General features: G+C 41.0%; 1 long non-coding RNA gene across 1 annotated transcript; it reads right to left on the bottom strand.

The window, feature by feature from the left end:
- Nucleotides 1–5,391: 5,391 nt before the first annotated feature.
- On the bottom strand, nucleotides 5,392–9,335 carry LOC138955826 (uncharacterized). Its single transcript, XR_011452385.1, has 3 exons — nucleotides 9,197–9,335; nucleotides 8,709–8,756; nucleotides 5,392–7,037 (listed from the first exon to the last, which is right to left on the bottom strand). It is a non-coding gene; the product is annotated as an uncharacterized lncRNA (long non-coding RNA).
- Between the last annotated feature and the right edge of the window lie 8,070 nt (nucleotides 9,336–17,405).

Below are 17,405 nucleotides of genomic sequence, written 5' to 3'. Positions count from 1 at the left end.
ACAGGTGGGAGATGTTGTTGTCTTGCATGACCAGAACTTGTGCAGATCAGAGTGGTGCATGGCTCGTGTAGTCGAAGTGATGCCGGGATCTGATGGACTGGTCAGACGAGTGAAAGTGCATGTTGGAACAAAGGCTCTAGACAATCACGGCCGTCCCACTGGTGATAGTCGCATATTAGAGCGACCTATTCACAAAATGACTGTGTTAGTAGATCGTGAAAATCACAAAGACAAAGCTGTGTAGGCGAACTGAAAGAACATTGAACGTTGGAGTGTTTTTCCAATTTGACAGTTGTAGATTGTTGCGGTTTGTTTTTATACCAGATGATGTAACGGACATTTATGTTTTAAGTGGTGCGTTTTCTTTATGCCGTCGAGTAAATGACCAGTGGCATTTAGTTGAAACGAGATGTGTTGAAACACTGAAAATGATTGAACCGTAATATTGCTGTGTAAATGTTTTGCAACACAATGATTTTGAGTTGTAAACTTGAAATGTCTAAATCTGCGTTATTCTTCTTTTGATATAAGGAATATGTTTGTACAAAGGTTTTTGAAGTAAATTATATTAATATAATTTCCGGTGGGAGTGTGCATGCCGATGTGGCATGCATTCACCTACTTTTTGTTGTAATTACGTTTGCTCAAGTCATTGCACGATGTAAAAAGAAGTAAACCGTGTTTTTATTGTGGCACCTTGTTGTGACCCGTTTTGTGGAGCGTTAATATTTTTACGTGAAATTCACGTGCTCCTTGTTCAGTTGTTGTGACCTGGTTTTGGTCGGAGCGTCACAAACTGCGTCGTTTAGTTCTAGAACACCGTGAGATTCACGTGCTTTTTTTCGTGTCTTGATTTTGAGGTGAGCCCTGCGAATCTGCGTTGCAAGTTTTAGAATACGTGTGACTCACGTGTTTTTAGCTTTGTGACGTCAGCTAGTTCCTTGGTCTTCTTTCTGTTAAATATACCGTTTTAAGTTTTGAGCATGCACGGAGTGCGTGATCGGTTACTGATTGGTTGTAAAATAGTAGTTTCACCCGATTCTGTCTTAGGAATGTTGTTGGTTGGTCAATCCGGTGACCTTTGACTTTTGAATAACTATTCCATGTTAGGTTTTTGTTTCCATAAATACCGCTGCTTGACTCCTGTCTCGTCAGTCGATCTGAGGGTTTTAGGAAGCGTTTGGTTTTGATGTAAACGTATGAAGGTTATCAAGTGAACCAACGGAGTGTTTCTTATGTTTTAACGTCAACGTAATGTTCTTGGAGACAGTTGTTTCTCAAGTGTGAATCGTTTTGTGCCCTTCGTTTGTGAGGCAACACGTTTTGGTACTGCTGGTCAACCCACACAGCGCATAAGGTAATTTTGTTGTTACTTGTTTGTGTTGTGTTTTGGTCGCCATTTTGTAATGACTTTGTGAGTTGTTTATGTATAACGTGAGTTGAAAGTCTGACTTGTTGTAGTGTTTCTTTATTGTGTGTTCAACTGTTCTAGTGTTGTGAACGTACAGCAATGTTTTGTAGACGCTAGAAAGTCGCTAATGTTTATAATGATAACTTGTGTTTTCTGTGGTTAACGAAGTTCGAAGTGAAACGTTTTCTCCGACTTTTTCAGCCTTACGTTAAAAGAATTTAGGTAAAAGAAGCTTGCGGTCTGTGGTGATCGTTTGTAAACGGGCTTATTTCTTGTAACGTTATTGAGGGAAAGTGGATGAGTAAATATCTTGTTTGTGACTTTGATTAACGCAGGAACGTTGTCGTTAGACTTTTTTGGTATGACAGTTTGCTTTGTATTCCTGGCCTGATGAGTCAACGTTTTGTATTTTTCTGAAACTAGCCATTTTGGTTTTAAACGTATGTATGCTAAGTTTCTTGAGTATTCTTAGTGCTTATGGTATTGTTGAACGTACGGAACGTAATTCTTTATTGTTGTTGAACGTACAGAACGTAACTCTTTATTGTTGTTGAAGGACTAACCAACGAGTGTTTGGTAATTGTAACTTTCTTGTCTGTTTGTCTTCTCCTGTCTTGTGATTGTTTATTTTTCTTGTTTTTACTTCTCGTGTCTTGTTAATGCATTTGATACTTTTGCCATGTCTAATAATTTGTTTTCTTTTCTCTTTTTCTTTCTGTTCATAAGTTTTTTACCGCATTACGTGGTACTGTAACTATATCTATACATTACTGATCCCTAGTGTCAGATGTAAAATAATAAACCAGTACTTTTGCGCGTTATCGCTTGTAACCTGTGTTTGTCATTTCGTATGAACAATATGTAGTACCAGCCTCGCTCACGAAGGCGCGCACACAGGGACTTAGTCCAGTGACACACACTCCATTCAAACAGCCAGACACTTCATCCTTTCATACCGGGTCCTGACGGTTAGTACATATAAAACCAAAAAAACGTAAATCGTGAGGGTTTTGCCCTTCTCTAGTTCGCGATTTCACGCTAGACGTCGTAAAAGTTAACTCAGTGTCCTCGAACACAAAGTGAACATACAGTGCAATCTCGACGGTGTCCAAAAGTGTGTTAAACTTAAAGTACTAACAACACAACGTTGTCGAACACACACAATTAACTGTCAACGACCAATTCAGCTAACTAAATTACTACATATGACTTGGCACACACATCGCGTACACACGATAATTATTGAAGGTGCATGATGCTACTGAAGCAGATACCAATTAACACACTATGCAGTCCGGCAAGGCGTAATATACATGGGGGAGAACGCAAATCTATCCAGAACAGTTATTTTGCATGGCTACATTGTGTATTTCTTGTGTTAATCCATTCCTGCTGATACAGGTTTCGATCGCATGAGCTGACGAAACCAGAGGTTTTTGCGTCAATTTTGAGGGGAACCACCAACACAAAAAGACCCAGTGGATTGGTTTGAAACCTTCAGGGTCTTATGCCTACATGCAAGAAATACTTCAGGTAAGAAAAACATTTCATTGCAGGTATTTATTCATATGTATTGCAAAACACATGCCGTGCTCTTGTCCCGCCTTCAAAACTCTTTTGGCATTTCTCAGTCTGTCCTTTCTTGGTTTCAGTCCTATCTCACCGATCGCTACCAGTCTGTCTCTGTGAACGGCCTATCCTCTTCTGTTTCTCCTCTACAGTACGGTGTGCCCCAGGGCTCCGTCCTGGGCCTATTCTGTTCGTCCTTTACGCCCAACCCATCCCTTCAATTGCTGCTCACCACTTTCTCTCTCACCACAGCTTCTCCGACGACAACCAACCTATCTCTCTGGACCTATCTCTGACCTCCCTCGCCTCATTGCCTCCACCCAGTCTTGCATCACCGACCTCAAGGCGTGGATGGACCTGAACAAGCTGAAGCTTAATGAGGAGAAAACCGATATGATTCTTGTCTCTCCCAAAAAACATCTCAATCATCCTTCTCTTCCCTCGTCTGTCGATCTCAATGGTTCTTCTATTGCTCTTTCTCCTGCTGTCCGCAACCTAGGTGTCACGCTTGACCAGTCCCTGTCCTTCCATCAGCATGTTGCCAATGTCTGTCGCACTTGCTTCTTTGAAATCCGCCGCATCTCCTCCATCCGTCATCTCCTCACTGAGGATGCCACTAAAACTCTGCTCTGCGCCTTTGTCCTATCCCGACTCGATTATTGCAATTGCATTCTTTCTGGCTCTCCCAACTACATCATCGAAAAGCTTCAGCGTGTTCAGAATCATGCCGCCCGCCTCATCTTTCGCGGCTCTTTCAAGCACGACCACATCACCCCTCTTCTTCAAACCCTACACTGGCTGTCTGTTCAACAGAGGATTCATATCAAGATCTCCACACTCTGCCTTAGAAACTTTGATCTATCGTCCCCTAGCTATCTTTCTGACCTTCTTGATGCCTACTCCCCCTCTCGCTCCCTAAGATCCTCCGCAGACACCCGCCTTTTTAGGATACCATCAGCACGCACCAAAACATACGGCCAGCGCACCTTCTCTTACCAGGCCCCGTCAGTCCATCTGGAACCAACTCCCGCACTCACTTAGGCACTACACATATATGCAATCATTCAAAACCTCACTCAAAACACACCTCTTCCCTCACTAGTCCGTTAATGACCACCCATCCCCCTCTCCCGCTGGTCCTTAATCTGTCTCCTTCTCTCTCCTTCTTCTTCAGCTCTATTCTTCTTCTCTCAACTAACTTTATGTATCCAATAATTTCTTTATTTTTTTATGACTGTTTTTCTGTCTTCAGAATGCATGTGCCTGTAGTTGGTATGAGTGAGTGCGTCGCGTTCTCGCTGTGCGTCTGTCTGCGAGTGTATGAGTCCGAGTGTCTTGGCCCTCGTCGATTTGTATTTCGTATAATGTTCACTGCACTATATATTGTATATGTTGTAAGCGCCTAGGGCTATATTTAGATTAGGCGCACAAATGTTCATAATAATAATAATAATAATAAAACACTTTCAAAACCGATATCACAGGTACTAGGTTAGAGAATGTACAATAATTAAAACAAAACTGACTTTGCGTGTAAACCATTGTAACAAGCACTTCCAAAGTTACATTTGAGTATATCACTGGTGTAAATTTGCTGTTAACACGATTAAGTTTGGGTCGATGGCAGTGCTAAAGCGCTGCCAATTCATACAAGATCGCAGCGTGTTTCGAGAGGCATTCAGCGACAACCGCTCTCTCTCAACAGCATCAAAATGTAAAACAAATTCTCCACCATGTGTTTACATGACTAGCCTAATTATTTACAGAAGGGGTCATGTTCAAATGAAACTTTCGTAGTACTTGTCACAACCTATTCATAAAATCTAGTGCAAATTCTATACCAATTTCATACAATCAATGTGTGTCTATTATTTCATCACTGTTGTCTTGCTTTAAAAAATCAGTATCAATCAAACAAAAAGTTATATTTTCATCTTTTAAAACTGATGAGTATCTCATTCAAAATTAAGTAGAAGTGCACACACACACACACACACGCACACGCACGCTCACATACACACTCTCTCTCTCTCTCTCTTGCTTCTGTTTCTCTTCATTTCATTACTTTATTGTCCCATCGCTGGGAAATTCGGGTCGCTTCCTCCCAGTGGAAAGCTAGCAGCAACGGAGTCGCGCTACCCAGGTGTCTGCGTGTTTAGGTGTATTCAGCCACCTGCACTAATGGCAGAATGACCAAGGTCTTTTACGTGCCATTGTGATGACACGGGGGTGGGACATGGCTTCCGTCTCTGGGTCTGCACATAAAGTTGACCCGTGTCCGTCCCGGCCCGAATTCGAAACTGCGACCTTTCGATCACAAGTCCAGTGCTCTACCAACTGAGCTACCGGGCCCCCTAATCTCTTATACAAACAGACACACACCCACACAAACACACACACACACACACACACACACACACACACACACACACACACACACACACACACACACACACACACACACACACACACACATATCGTATGCTTGCACGAGCATATTGCCGTAGTTTCGGAAATTCCACCCCAACACATCGGCTCTGAGTGGCGTTGGATCAGAAGCGAAGAATTGGTCGACACCCACTGTTTTTAAGTTAGTATGTTGGTGAACTTCCATCATCAACTGTAGCCCCAGTTAGGCCACTAAGAATCCCTCTAGATCATGTGTTATCGGGAAGAACATTTCTTAAGTTGAAGTCAGTATAGGGTTCGTGGGATACCTCCAGCTTCGCTGGGATAACTGGTTTATCACATTTTCTTTGACTGGTTATGTCTATATCGCTGCTGGCAAGTTCGTGTCGCATACTTGCCAATTTCATTCAGGTGTCCTGAACTGTACCGTTTTACGCATTTTTGTCTATGTCCGTGTGCAGTTGCAGTCCTCCGCAACTTTTTTTTTGTTTATTCTACTTGACACTTGCGTGACAAGCTCCTTCAGCAGAAGCGGCCAGATGCAGCTGCCCGTTAATCAGCAGAACGATGTAATTTTGGAACTGTTTGAGCCAGTCTTCCACTGGAATCACAATCCCAGTGTTCACATTACCATTGTTCTGATTCGTTGTGTACAGTTCCGGGCCCGACGGGCTGTGGAAGCACAGACCGTAATAGTAGTTGATTTTCACCTCCACAACGTAAATATTTGCAATAGGTTGGCCTTTGTGAAATACAGGCAGAAAATTAATCTCTATTACGTTCTGCTCGTGTTCACGAGTGCCAATCCACATGAGTCCTCCGTCAATGCGCTCGTTGAAGAATGCTCTTATTTCGTCTTTATCTTTGGGGGTGAGGTAAACACAGTCAGGCATGAGCTTTCCTGTCGTCTCTTCGCGTATTCCGATATAAACAGAACCTCCCCCTTGAATTTTGGTGAACGCTGATATGTATGGCTTTGACTTTTCCCAACAGTAAACTTCGACATTCATTGTTGGGGCCATTGCTTTAACTTGCGTGCAAATATTTTCACTCAATGCGATAGATCCATCGGGTCGCGGGTTCTGTGTATTCATGGAACAGCCATTTCCACGACGACAAGGAGTCCTGGTAACTCTCACCTGTTGATCTTTCTCTAACGTAATAGGTCCCCTGTACACACAAAAATCCCGATCTTCCTTCGGTCTGAGCCCAGTGATATGGTCGACAAAATCTGTCATCTGTCCATATGTTGGTGGCTCCGTTCCCTTGTTTACTGAAACCCTCGTGTTGAATTGTAACACACTGTACGGTCGATTAGCGACTCGCGGTAGGACTCTATAAACAACGTGTTGATTATCCAGCAGATACCGCTCATATATGTCTTGGTACAAAGTATTGTCTGGAATCAATTTCAAAATTTTGGGGTCAACTTTCTGGTCTAAAAGATCGATGTTTATATCCTTAGCTGCATGAATGATGACCGAGCCCCCACTTCCGTTCATAAAACTGTTAATCACGACGAAGAACTTATCAATTGGTTTTGGCCCAATTGTTCTGGCTCTCTCGATACACTGTTCAAACGTGATTTGTAGAAGTTCACGATCGGGATGGTTTCGTTTATGTTTTTGACAAACTTGGCACGACAGGCCTGTAACATAAGAAAAACAAAACTCATGCAAAGCGAGGGTTTTCAAATTGGTGAGTGACCTCCCTCACTCAGCAGGTCACATTTGAACATTAGCGGCAACTTAAAGACATCGGACACCACTTGAACCAAGAGATAGATTTCGCAAATGTTTTGCCTGTGATATTTTCAGAATGTGAGGCAAACCTGTGCAACTTTAACATTCAAGAAGAAAGTCAAATCAATTATCTACGCAGAACATGTTGTTTTGTCGAGCTAGCTGCGCGGTCAAAATCGGAATTTCGTTTGTCTGTTTACATTTAGTCAAGTTTTAATTAAAGGTTTTAACATAGACGGGGGAATCGAAACGAGGGTCGTGGTGTATGTGTGTATTTGTGTATGTGTGTGTCAGTGTATGTGTAGAGCGATTCAGAGAAAACTACTGGACTGATCTTCATGAAACTTTACATAAGAGTTCCTGAGTATGACATTCCCACACTTATTTTTCATTTTTTCGATAAATGTCGTTGATGGCGTCATATCCGGCTTTTTGTGAAACTTGAGGCGGCACTGTCACACCCTCATTTTTCAAACAAATTAATCACAATTTTGGTCAAGCAATCTTCGACAAAGTCTGGACTATGGGATTGCATTTTAGCTTGGATGCTTACAAATTAGTTAATTAGTTTGCTCATTAAAGTTGTCATTAAAATCGATTTTGAGAAGCGGATAAAAAAATGATAGCATTGTATTCCTCATCTTCGGCGATTACTGGTTTATGGTGTTGATCTTGACTAGATGTTTTTATATTGTTTCATGTGACTTGTTTGTTATTTATCTTCTCACCTGTAGTCTCTTGTTCCTATTCGGGATTTTTTTGCGTCAATTTTGAGAGGTATCAGGACAAAAAGCGTTGTACTTCAGCAATGACTTAGTGAATTGTTTTAAAACGTTTAAAATATTTGTATCAACATACCGTAGGTTTGGACTGTAAAGATATTCGTTCTGTTGTTATGCAATGATCCAGAAAAAGTTTCTAAACTCGTCTAAAGATCGAATCTTAGCCTACGAAAACGTCATGTAATTAAGCTATTTCCAACAATATCTGAAAGACTCGTTACACAAATTCAAATAAAAACACATCACTACAACAACCGTTAACCAAGGATTAATACCATTTTTAAATAGGTCATGTGAATGTGATAGATTGTTCAGATACCCCATTCAATTAACCAACACTCGTTCAAGTGATTGTTTGCATGTCATCCTATTCAAAATTCTTTGTCATAAAGTCCTTCTGGTAGATTTCTTAATTTTTGTCTCTTTTGTTTCAACTCAATCTGACAATATCAGCAAAATCGTCGCTAAATCGATTTTTGGGGTCAATCACTGAAACAAATGAAATTAAAATAAAAACGGTGCAACCACCACCACTGTAACAACTTTTAAAAGAAAACCACCACCATCACTACCACAAGAAAACATTAGGCAATGTACGTATTCACTGATTTTACATATTTATTTCATATGAATATGGTTGGTACACATAGAAGCTTACGCTCACAGATGAGAACAATTTAGGCTATCCAAAACTGACGGAAAAATAACATTTTCAGCAAGATAATGAAATATACAATAATAAGATATTACTATTAGTGTGCATATACCACATGTATGTTATATTGTAATACTGACCAGACATGATGTCTGTGGTTGAACTTGACTAACACCAGTTCAGGCTGCCTGTATTAAGAGAAGAGAAAAACAATTGTATAGTGAAAATTATGGAACTTCTGATTTCACATTTTTGTAAAGCAGATTTAAGGTCATAGAAGAGGAAAACATATTACCCCAAAAATTGCGACTCAGATGCGGATTGTGTATAATCTCATATCCTCTTTGCACCGGAGATTGATCCCATATATTCTAATTTCATAGAATATCTGACAAATAAGCACAGTTTTTCTGTTTATTTCTCTCCTTATCAAACGTTGAACTTACAAAAACATTATCTTTTCAAATGTGTGTGTCACCTCATTTTACTTTGTGTCAGGCGAAGACTTGTGCCAACATTGTTGGGGGGGGGGGGGGGGGGGGGGTATGGGCAGTAGAAGCATCACAGTTCAACGTTTATCGCGTAAATTGGTTTGCATATAATTACTGTGGTGAAAAGGATATCTTACCTTGAATGTCTTCTTGAAGCGTTTGGTACGTGGTACAGCAGTTAGGTTCCGCATAGGTTCTGTACCTCCGCGTTCGGCCGTGTACATTTATCGGGGGTCCCTCCCTATACCGATTGCCCGTCAAGGCTGTTGAACTCGGTCTGCCCATCGACGAGTGGAACATATCGGCCCAGCCCCTCACTTCGTTTAGCCCGCCACCCGAAGCGCACGCCGAGTAAATAGATACATCGTGTTTTGCTTGCATAACACAAACGTTATGGTTCGCATTAGCTCGTGAGAAAAACTTGCGGTGGGTGGCTGTATATTTGTTTTGCCAAGAGGCGCTACATATCATGATCTTAACTTTTGATAGATGAAGAATGTTCAGTATATATTTTTCTTTGTTTCCACGATACTACATTTGCTTGAAGGCACAGTAAGCCCGTAAACAATCACAGATACTATCAGGCTTTTACACACAGTACAAACACCCTTTCATGTAAACACTCATCGTTTGAGAACATCCTAGGTGCCCTCCGTAAAGAGCGTGTTGCGTCTGCTTTTTGTTGCCTTTTGTGTTTGTTTGTTCCTGATGAAGCTTACATAAGCGAAACTTCGTACTGTTCTTGTATCTGTGAGTACAGATATCTTTTGTTTTTTTAACTTTGTTCATCTCACCACAGTCACATTGTTGTTTAGATTTGGTATATAAGTTCGAGCCAATTGTTATGCAATCTATTACATTTGAAAACCAAAACTCAATGCTGTCTGTAACATGCACGATATGCATACATGTCATCACATTATGTTTTCCAACTACATAACTTTAAATTGATCTATTTTTGTCACTTTTACACCCAGCGCAACCACAATCACAAGATGCGCTGAACATATCAAGCTGGTCGGCGTCTCTATTACACGAAGTGTGTGCTTGGTTGCATGTCCTATCAATAAAACAGCTTTGAATGCAAAGTTTTGATTTCTGAAAGAAAATGTTTCAAGAAGTCTTTGAATACAGGCACTGTGAGCTATATTACAATGATCACTTTAATAAATATGTGAGGTACATGTTAGACAGCAACTTAAGTAAATAACACCATGCATTTTGAAAGCTGTTTAAGTGATATGTCTAGACCAACTTCTTTGTGTTATGCAGACCGTAATTTTGGTGTTATGCCAACAAAATACGATGTAACTATTAATCCGGCGTGAAGCGGTGTGCCGGGGTGTGGCCACTATTATCCCTAACAGTTTTCGTGGTGCCAGAAGTGAGAGTTGAGTGTTGAATGAGTGCTACCTCTCCTCAGACACCCCATACACACCACCTTGGATGTAACACAGTTCAGGAATTTGGGGTAACTTTTTCATATGTAATTTCTATTTTGTTATTGCATCATGCTTTAAATTTGATTTTAACAGTGTGTTTTTTACATTTAGTCAAGTTTTGACTAAATGTTTTAACATAGAGGGGGGAATCGAGACGAGGGTCGTGGTGTATGTGCGTGCGTGTGTGTGTGCGTGTGTGTGTGTGTGTGTGTGTCTGTGTGTGTGTGTGTAGAGCGATTCAGACTAAACTACTGGACCGATCTTTATGAAATTTGACATGAGAGTTTCTGGGTATGAAATCCCCAGACGTTTTTTTCATTTTTTTGATAAATGTCTTTGATGACGTCATATCCGGCTTTTCGTGAAAGTTGAGGCGGCACTGTCACGCTCTCATTTTTCAACCAAATTGGTTGACATTTTCGTCAAGTAATCTTCGACAAAGCCCGGACTTCGGTATTGCATTTCAGCTTGGTGGCTTAAAAATTAATTAATGACTTTGGTCATTAAAAATCTGAAAATTGTAAAAAATATTTTTTTTTTAAAAAACGATCCAAATTTACGTTTATCTTATTCTCCATCATTTGGTCATTCCAAAAACATATAAATATGTTATATTTGGATTAACAACAAGCTCTGAAAATTAAATGTATAAAAATTATTATCAAATTTTTTTTTTCGAAATCAATTTAAAAACACTTTCATCTTATTCCTTGTCGGTTCCTGATTCCAAAAACATATAGATATAATATGTTTGGATTAAAAACACGCTCAGAAAGTTAAAACGAAGAGAGGTACAGAAAAGCGTGCTATCCTTCTCAGCGCAACGAATACCCCGCTCTTCTTGTCAATTCCACTGGCACTGCCTTAGCCACGGGCGGTGGAGTGACGATGCTACGAGTATACGGTCTTGCTGCGTTGCGTTGCGTTCAGTTTCATTCTGTGAGTTCGACAGCTACTTGACTAAATGTTGTATTTTCGCCTTACGCGACTTGTTTGTCTTTAAATTTACCAGTAAGGTAACTGTCTTTTCTGTTTTGTTTTGTTTTTCTTTCAGTTTTCTTAAGTTGTGATCATTTGACTGTTGATTTGCTTACAAGTCCAAAGTAAAATCTTAGTATTTTTTTCAGTAGTGTTCTTGTGAAAAAGTCTGATACCTCACATTCAAGTTTCAACCATGATCTATGGCAATCCGTTTGACCGTGATCTGAATGATTCATGATTTAACTAATATTAACACACATGCATGTAAGAAATGCGGTTTTAAAAATTATGTAATTCTTTTATTCATTTAAGATTATTTACTATATCAACATGTTATTTAGATACTATATTAAGTGATTTGTATTAAGCGAGAGTTGTATTGATTTTTTGGTTAATTTGTTTAATCGCATTTTTGATTCTGGGATATATCCGGAGAACTGGACCGAAGCAATTATTTTGCCTCTGTATAAGAAAGGCGATATGAACGACCCCAATAATTACCGAGGTATTTCACTGTTAAACATAAGCAGCAAAATATATAGTACTATTTTAAATGAACGAATGCAGACCTGAACGAATGAACGACATTCTCGGAGAACACCAAGCTGGTTTCCGGAAAGGCTATTCTACAATAGATCATTTGTTTACTCTCTCTGCAATTATACAGAAACAAATTTGCCTACAACAGGAAACTTTATGTTGCCTTTATTGACTTCGAAAAGGCATTTGATACACTTTCTAAGCATCTCCTCTGGCCAATATTGAAACAAAAACTGTTTTCAAGGAAAATTGTTTGAGACCATAAAGAGTATGTATGACTGTGTGCTGGCACGTGTGCGGTGTGGAGTTATCGGATTTGATCGAATGTAAATGCGGAGTAAAATAAGGAGAAGTTTGCACACAAAGTTGACTCTGTGAAATAAATTTCCGCCGAACCTGAGATCGAACTCACGCTGACAGCGGCCGACTGAATACAAATCCAGCGCGCTACCAACAGAGCTATATCCCCCCCCCCCCCCCCCTTATGTGGTTCGGTGACTGATATTCCAATTCGAACATTGACAAGGGCTTTAACAAGATACCTGTTTACATCGGATCTTAAATAAAATTATGTTCCAATGTCGACTTATAATTTCTGTAAACTTCAAATCTGTCACTGTTTGACAAGTGGCTGGACCAATCTTAAGTAAGATCGTTCTTCAAACTTATTCAAACAATTTGCAGTCTGGCTGATTTGTGTACGGAGTGGCAATAGTTTGTACAATTAATTGTGTAACTGATATCAATGTCAATCAATGATAATGTATTCAGCAAAATATCCCTGAGCACAGTACGCAGACAGGATATTCAGTGCGCGCGCGCCAGGATGCGTGAGCGTGTTAGCACAGCGTGGTTCGATTCATACAACCTAGTGTATTTATAGGTTATTTCTGCGAGGGGAGAGTTTGCACAAAATGTTCTTGAGAAAGTTCGATCTTTATATCTTAAAACGCCTTACATAAGGTTTAAAGAACGATGGCATCGTTCACGAAATAAGCAATAATTTATCATTTAACAGCATTAAATGGCACAGTTCGTATGAATGGCTATTTAGCATACGTAAACCGCACACTAGTTCTCCATATTTGGTTTATTCCAACCTTCAAGTCATCTTGGCCCAATGTGACTCACTTTCCTTTTTTTAATATACCGGATGTGTTTAGTCGTCAAATTATTGGTTTCAATGGTGCTCTGTATCCGCAATAGCACGGTATTGTGTACCTGTCAATCTAAAATGCAACAAACGACTGCGTGGTGCACACACTGAACGGTGGTGGTTGACTTTAAAAAAAAACCAGTGGTATGCAGAAAATGTGTCTGCTTGGGCAAACACGACCTTGCATGACCTTCTTCAGCGGTAAGTGTTCAAAGGAAAGGATATATGTGACCCTCCACCACGGAATGAGTCGCATATCACCTTTGCATGATTTTCATATTTTTACATTTTCATAAAGAGTTTTTTATGCTCTATCCAGTGGTGAAAACCGTTTTAGAAAAGAGCAAAAACTGTTTGAGTTATAAGCCTGTGACTAAGGTGACCCACGCACTGTTACCAGACACTCCCCGGACTTATATTAAGCCTAGCGCAGAACCGCGCCAGGTGACATGCGACTCATTTCGTGGTGGAGGGTCACATATAACTGTATTCCAAAGTCTAGCGGTGTCTGTGATCAGAAACTAATTGTTTACGGGAGACGAGTTTGTTTGTTTGTTTGTTTAACGCCCAGCCGACCACGAAAGGCCATTTCAGGGCGGTGCTGCTTTGACATTTAACGTGCGCCACACACAAGACAGAAGTCGCAGCACAGGCTTCATGTCTCACCCAGTCACATTATTCTGACACGAGACCAACCAGTCCTAGCACTCACCCCATAATGCCGGACGCCAGGCGGAGCAGCCACTAGATTGCCAATTTTAAAGTCTTAGGTATGACCCGGCCGGGGTTCGAACCCACGACCTCCCGATCACGGGGCGGACGCCTTACCACTAGGCCAGCCGTATCGGTGGGAGACGAGTGGACCTTTTTTAATTTAAGCAATACATTTATTAACTTTATTTATTAAATGAGCTTTATTAATAATATGTACCCAAAACGTGCCTATCTTGCTTCCCCTTAGTATATATTCACAATCTTCATGTGCAAAACTTGACGTGAGCCCAGCTCAGTTTCACCATGGGTGTCACAATGACAAAATACACTCTTTTTTTGTCATTGATTTCTGTCACTTGCCAAACAAGTTAGAAGGGCACCCTATAGCAAGGAAATTGATTACAGTCGAACCCGCCTATAAGAAACATCGCTTACAAGAAACATCGCTTACAAGAAAGGAATTTCTTTTCCCCTGCAACATGCCCTTTCTTCCACTTAAAATTCTCCGGATAAGATAATGCTGTTATAAGAAGGCATCGGTTATGAGCAAGAAGTTTTTATCTCCCTTGACACACCTTCCTCGGATAATTATATGAAAGAACCAGTCAGTTTAGATTTACTTTTGTTTGTGCAAAATTAGCACCTAATGTGATCCAGACTGACTGGAATGGCTAAACAAGTACTTGAATCGAAATTTGGTGTGCTCAAAATGTTTGCTTCAAGTGTCTGGTAATGTTTGCATTCTCAGCCGCAGTCACCATGACGGCACGGTGTGTGTGTGTGTGTGTGTGTGTGTGTGTGTGTGTGTATGTGTGTGGGTGTGTCTGTGTGGTGTATTGGTGTATGTGGTATGTGTGTGTATGTATGTGTGTGTGTGGTGTGTGGGTGTGTGTGTGGTGTGAGTGTGTGCGTGTGCGTGTGTGAGTGTGTATTATTGTAGGGAGGGGGGATGTAGTTGTATAGGGGGGTGCTGTGCTGGCTGCTTCGAGTTCGTGTGAATGAGTCTGTGTGTACGTGCGTGCATGCATGCATTTGTGCGCCTGTGTGTGTGTGTGTGGGGGGGGTGGCGGGAGAAAGGTGGGTGATGGGGGGGGGGGGTGCATGTTCGGGTCTGAGTGCACGTGTCTTTGTGCATGCGTGTATTTCTGTACCTGTGTCCATGTGTCTGCGTGCGTGTGCTTTGCTGGTTCTCTATAACTACATTCCAAAGTATAGACCGGCTTATGTACATTGATGGCTGCTCTCTCTTTCTCTGTTCTCTGGGTGTATTGCTTTTATCAGAATTGTGTAGGTTTTTGTTTGCTTGCAGGCTGAGTTTTCCGATGTTTGTTTGCTTGTTCTTTTTTGAAATGTATTTGCTTATTGGTTTGTTAGTTTGTTCTTTTGTTTATAATTTAGAAAGAAATTTTGTTTTGATTGTAAGGATAGGTTGTAATAAAAGGTGTTGTTCTAGACATCGATCCTTGTCCTTCGCTCTTTTACTCTCTCTTTCCCTGTCTTCATGTCTCTGGTATAACGATCTAAGGCAGAAGTTTACAACTTTAAACGACACGTCTTTCCAGACTAATAATTATGGAAAGCGTGTTCCGCCTGCTCACATCCAGCGATATGAAGGCAGTGAGATCGCTCGCGGGTTTTATTGCAGTTGCATTGGGCATTTGTCTTTTATGAGTCATTCTTTCATAAATTTACAAAACTCCCATTTGATAGTTACTTGGGCACATGTTGGCTCTTCTAACACCTGGGCGAAGCCGGGTCCTAACTGCTGGACAGACAGACAGACAGACACACACAAGCAGACAAACACAGACGGACGGTTGGAAGACACCCAGACAACAACCCGCGTCAAGATTGTTCAGGTATATGTGCACCTTTGAAAATTGTCTTAAATTAGATACAACAGCCATGTCAGGATTCCTTTCTTCTACACAACTCGTGCCTAACACGCAGTCTCGGCTTTCCCCCGCTACAGGTAAGACGAGACATCCGGGTGGCGTTGTCACTGACCTTTGATACGACAGCTACTGGCACGCAACAAGAGGTAGTGTTACACGACACTTGAGATTGCCACAAGTTCTCAAATGTCGTATAGTTGTGTTCTTTTATTCTACGTCGCCCGTCTTCGCAGCAGCAGAAAACAACTCGTCAAATTGAGTTCGAGGATTTATTCAGCATTCAATACATACAACTGCACACCGTAGCAGAACTCAAATAGAAGCTTTTTTACATACAAATCGCGCTGGCATATATAGTAAATACTCAATCTCGAGAATATTCCAGACCGAACATGATACAACTACATTATACGAGCCGTGCATGGACTAAACTAGCGACATTCTCTATGACGTACATCAAAAACGCCGACACACTTAATCCGAACGAACGCCACGAACTCACGACTAAAGCAGCGTGGTAAACAACTTGTTTTGACAGGACTAGAAAGTTCACCTGCATTCTCGTCCACGCATAAATATTATGTTTACAAAATATAATATCGGTACTTTCCCACAAAGTACAAATAAGTCAACTACATGCAACACACAAAACTGAACCAAAGCTCAGCAACGGTAGCGTTTCCTAACATTACCCCCAACACCAGAAGAAATTTACCTAATTTCTTTCAATCATTGAAACGCTACCTGTACACATATTATGTACTAGAGGAATACCCGGCTTCGCCGGGGTGAATCGCGAGACAGAGACAGACAGCGTGGCGGTTCATCACAATCACCTCTGCAGGCGAAGTCCTGTCAAACGGGATTGAGAATTTTAGAGCTTATTTCTTAGCCCTATATTATCTGCTGTGGCTTCTCAAATGCCAGAACATACAGACAGACAAAAGCCGCTAGACCCCATCACAAACAGAACTCTACAATCCACAGGTTTTTGCCCACACACACACACACAAACACACACACAGAGAAGCCGTATATATAAATATATAGAGATAGGTGAGAGTGTATTTTTCGCGTGGCTATAAATTGATTCGACCTTTTCACTTTGACAGTAAGAACAACTTACGGGTGCAAGGGAAGCGTTCTGGACAGCGCAGTGACATTCTATAAATAGCAACTCAGAAACGGGAATTTGGGGTGAACGGCGCGAGACAGAGACAGACAGCGTTGCGGTTCACCACAATCACCTTTGAAGGCGAAGTCCTGTCAAACGGGATTGAGAATTTTAGAGCTTATTTCTTAGCCCTATATTATCTGATGTGGCTTCTCACATGCCAGAACATACAGACAGACAAAAGCCGCTAGACCACATCACAAACAGAACTCTACAATACACAGGTTTTTGCCCACACAAACACACACACACACAGAGAAGCCGTATATATATATGCATATCTGTATCTATAAATATATAGAGATAGGTGAGAGTGTATTTTTTGCGTGGCTATAAATTGATTCGACCTTTTCACTTTGACAGTAAGAACAACTTACGGGTGCAAGGGAAGCGTTGTGGACAGCGCAGTGGACAGCGCAGTGACATTCTAAAAATAGTAATAGT

The sequence above is a fragment of the Littorina saxatilis genome, unplaced genomic scaffold (genome assembly GCF_037325665.1).
Source record: "Littorina saxatilis isolate snail1 unplaced genomic scaffold, US_GU_Lsax_2.0 scaffold_183, whole genome shotgun sequence".
In the NCBI taxonomy this organism is placed as follows: Eukaryota; Metazoa; Mollusca; class Gastropoda; order Littorinimorpha; family Littorinidae; genus Littorina; species Littorina saxatilis.
Note: the sequence above shows the minus strand (reverse complement) of the source record. Positions and strands in the feature narration are given on the sequence as shown.